Raw genomic sequence first — 4,719 nt, 5'->3', positions numbered from 1 at the left:
TCGCCCCGAGTTTGCTGCCACCTCGCCGGGTCGGCAGCACGAAGGGAGCCTGATGCAAACGCGCCCCGTCCGCCCGTGCCCGCCTGTCAGGCCAAGGCCCGCAGCCTCGGGGACCGCGCTGCCCTTGCCGCGCCTGCCACCCTGGCCCATGGAGCCGCACGTCGCCCACACTGGCAGCTCCAACGTGGCCACGTCCTTCCCTCATCTCCACCCGCGCTTCTCCTGACTGACTTACTCTTCTTGAAACGTGGGCGCCCCCGCCCCTTCTGAAATGTGCTAATCCCGAGCGTGGCGTCCGGGCACCCGGGGTTCCTTGCGGCTCCTCGGCCGCTCCTCCCCTCTGGGTCTCCCCGGCAAAGCGAGAGCCTAGGGAAAGAAGGGAACAAGAAAGGGGAGTCCCCGTCTTTTCCAGGGGGCTTCGGTCCGGGCAGACGCAGGGTGCCGTGCGGTCCGCGAGCTCTGGTTACTGCAGCAACCGGCAGAAGACGAGATGTTTGCGCGCTTCTGGGGAAACGGTTCGTCCGCCCGCCCCGGCTTCTGCAAACACCTGCGGTTTCCAGGCATAGGAAAGACGCCCGGCGCGATGGTATGAACAGCAACTTCTCTCGCCACCTGTAGGTTTCAAAGAGTGAAATTTTCTTAGAAACACGGAGAAGTCAGGGATTCCAGAGCGTAGGTCACAGTGATCTTCGCATTTGTTTACGCCTCTGTTGTTGGCACAAAAGCTTAGATTTTCTTTTAGAAGGACCTCCAGGAGCCTCAGTGTGAAGTCGAAGGTGGCACAGGGCCATGGCTGGGCGCACTCCAGCTACAGGGATGGCGGGTTGTAACACAGGTCTGTCATTATGGAATTGTAATGTATCCCGGGCCTCACAAAGACTTCACACTCTGTACAGTGTATTCTAAATGCTTGTCACAAGATGTGGGACAGCATGCTCAGGCAGTGCTGAGAGGTGGCTGTACTGTCAGAGTCCAATGTACTTGCTACACCGAGTAAATTTAAGATAATAGAAGATATATAGTAGTAATAAAAAAAAAGCACAGGATGGAAAATGTTTACTTAATTATTTCCAAGTACATAGACCTCGATCACATATTTTAAGGCTTAGTCACTTTTTTTTAACAGATAAAGTAGGGTTGTAGGGATCACTCTTCGATGAGTAACTGTCACCTCTCCCTTTACGCCTCTTCCTGTCCCTTGAGGCACCTCCTACTTCTACAACCCAGTGTAGCAGGAAGAAAAGTTTTCTAGGGTCTGAGCCCAAACCGCATTGCTGTTGAGAGTAACTTAAGTCGGTCATTCAAGAATCACGACTTCAATCGAATGTCCTCTGCATGGTTTGGTGGCCACAATTCTGAACATAAACATAACTATGACCAAACGTTTTATTTATTTCTCTCCGTTTAACTTACCGCATCCCGTGCACATGCTCCCGTGCACATAGGGAGCAGAACAATGGTTATGTGTATTTCAACATCCAGCTAAGGATCCAGAGAAACCAGACGCCTCCACATGGCGGAAGTGTCGGCCGCGTCCCGCAGGAGGCTGTGGTCAGAGGGCCCCACCCGCACGCCTCCCGGGGCTCCGCACACACACTGCGAAAGCTTCCGTCACCGTGACGTCCGGGCGTGCTCGCCAGGCGGACGACACCAGCGGATCCCCGCCCCTGACCGGGGAAAACGACCTCCTCTGTTATTCTCTCTCTTGACCAAGGTCATTCTCTCTATCACGTGCAGATTTTCCCGAGTGCTGCCGTTCAGGGGGACAGAAGCAAACAATGACAGTGCGGTCGTGACGAAGTGCACGGCCGAGTCACCAGGGCTTCGCACGGAGCACATGAGCCCCATCTACTTCTCATCCATTATTTAGGGGTGATTGGGCAGGCTTGGCTTCTATGGATTTGATAATCATTCAGATGTCCATATTTAATATGTAACATAAATTTCTCATTTGGATGTCGATGGCTTGTCGCCACAGAACAACAATGCATAAAAGGAGAGGTTATGTATGGATTCCCGGACAGATTTGACATGAATAAATATGTAAAAGGGAGAGAATATCAAGTCTGTTTCTGTCTGCCTGCCAGCAAGCCTTCATGTCAGACTGGACAGCACATCTAATAGCGTGATTTCACGCAGCTGTATCCTATGAATATTGGCCTGCACGCTGGAGATTAAGGCACACCAGATGTTTCTCTGCAGGGCTAACAAATATATCACCCCTGATAACGGATGACAAATGTTGTTCCATATTGTGTCAGACAAAACCGGGCTCTTGTAGAACAAGTGTTACAGCTGGGACAGGGTGTTGGAACACAGTCCCCTAAGGAGAAGGCAGGCAGACGCCCCCACTCCGAAGGTGCCCGACCGCCCAGCGACCATCGCGTGTCCCCGCCAGGGCCCACGGAGGCGGCTTGAAAGTGCTGGGGATTAAGAGCCAGGCGCGGCCAGTCCTGAGTTTCCAGTGAGTCACCAGTGTCCTTCTCTCTGCGAGGACCCAGCAGCACAGACGGAAAACGCACCGCGGCTTCTGGGGGAGGCACGTGGAGTCGGGAGCAACGGGCGACCGACCGGAATAGCTAATCGCTTTATTTACTCCGACGATCTCGGGCAGTCAGCGAGATTTATGAGCGACCGAGCAGTAAATGTCACCGGGATGGGACTGACAAAAAACGCTCCCTTTTATGAAGTATTACACCAGGTTAATGAGCTAACGTGTGCTACGTACCGCCGTTAAATCCGGGCCTTCTCCGTCGGACGCGGTGCTGGAGTCGCGTCCTCCGCTAACCTCGGCACGGTCGGGCGATGCTAATCTGTCCCTCTTCACCCATTTGTTTATTAATGCTCCGTCTTTCCTCTCTGCCTTCGCTGCAAAAAAATAAATCCTCTTCCGTAACCTTCACGCCCGACAGCGCCGCAGCGGCTGCGTGTGCGGGCTGGGTGTTCGCCCTTTGCCTCGCTCAGCACCGGGCACCCTCGTGTCCCGGGAGGCCGCGCTGTCGCTGGACGGGGCGGCTGAGGGAGGCCACCTTCTCTTTTGCCAACAAAGAAGCAATTAGCGGGAGGGAGGCGGCCACTTGCCAAGGCCTCGGACTTGCCGAGGCGCTTGTCCTCACCTCCCCGCCCAGCCCCCAGCCCCCGCCCCCCGGACGAGACTCAGCTTCTCAGGAACCATGTTTTCCCCAAACAATTCTATACAACGAGACGGTAACAGTTGTTTGTCTGATAAAGCCTGCACTATTTAGAACACAGATGTTTGATTATTATTTATTTCTCTCTGAAGCCCACTAATTCAGTCCCAAATGATCTCTTTCTCCCTTTTGCTTAAATTTAATTTGGAATGTATGTTGTTGGTAAGTGACAGACAGTTTAATTATTAATAGGGTGCTGTGATGTGCCGCACGGCAGTGCTCGTCTCTTCGGGGCGCGACTCCGACACCCCCTTCCTCCCTCACGCTGCCGTGGCCTGGGCGAGTACGGAGGTGGGGACGACGTGCGTGACAAGCCCGCACGGCTGTCTTCGTCCTGCAACATTTGTGCTGGCTTGTCGTCTCCGAGCGGCCGCGGGTCAGCGAGGCCTCGGGCGTGTCCCTGTGCTTGGGGCCGGGGCGTGGACCTCTACCTGCCTGAGGCCTAACCGTGTCTGCTACACCCCCGTGTGGGTTTCCCGCCTGTCGTCGGCGGGAACCGCCACGGCCGGGGCCACGGCGAGCACACCGGCGAGGAGCCCCAGTGGCGTGGGGTGGGCACCCGCACCGGAGGACACCGGGAAACGGACGCCATGGAGCCACGTGGCCCTGGAGGACGCCTCGGCCGGCTCCCGCGCTTGCTCTGGGGGCGGGGCTGCCGCTGGTGGCAAGCCGGGCCCGGGTTGTCACCTCTCAGATTGCCTCTCTAATCGCGGCCAGCGTCCGCAACGTTTGCTGCTGGTCAGAGGGGGTGAAGCCCCAGGAGTGTGTAGGGCAGGGGGCAGCGCACGCGTGCGGGGTCTCCGTGCAGCGTGGGAGGCCCGCCACCCGGCCCGGATCCGCCCGGCAGCGACCCGCCTGCTCGTGGGTATGACGCTGCTCCATGAGCAGTTTCAGGAATTTAAATGTCCCGTGTCCTTCTCCAGGCACAGGGGCTCCCGCGAGGTGACTGCTCGTGTCTGGTCACGCGTCCCCACGCCTGGGCCGCTTGGGGTTCTGGCAAACGCTGTGATGCTAACCACCTCTCTGCCTCTGTCCCCGCGGAAGATGTCAGCCCTGCGGCCGGTCCCCTCGTCTGCTCCTCCCTTTCCCCATCGAAGCAGGGGCGGCTCACCCACGAGTTTAGCGGACGTCGTGGGTGCTCAGCTAAATCAGGCACCTTAGAGTCGAGTGTGCAGTGACATTTTGAATATCAATTACATGCAAAGGTCGCGTGTGTTGCGGGTGGCAGAGTCCCTGGTGAGGACACGTGGCCGGGCGTGGGGGCTGGGCGGTGAAGGGCCAGAGCCAGGGTGACAGGCGGCAGCTCCTCAGACTGCATGGTGACAGTGCACGTTTACAGCTGGAACCTGGCTTTTCCACACGGGCGACTTGGGGACAATTCTGGTGTCCTCGAGCCAAGAACACCCATGTGACTGCAGGAGGCCCAGGTTCGAGCAGAGCCAGGGAAAGAGCAGGCAGGACTCAAGAGGGGCCCCTGACCAGCCCCGCCGAGCAGACAGCGGGAGTGACCCGGCTCTCAGCCTAAGCG

Source organism: Pteropus vampyrus, unplaced genomic scaffold (assembly GCF_000151845.1).
Source record: "Pteropus vampyrus isolate Shadow unplaced genomic scaffold, Pvam_2.0 Scaffold295, whole genome shotgun sequence".
In the NCBI taxonomy this organism is placed as follows: domain Eukaryota; kingdom Metazoa; phylum Chordata; class Mammalia; order Chiroptera; family Pteropodidae; genus Pteropus; species Pteropus vampyrus.
Note: the sequence above shows the minus strand (reverse complement) of the source record.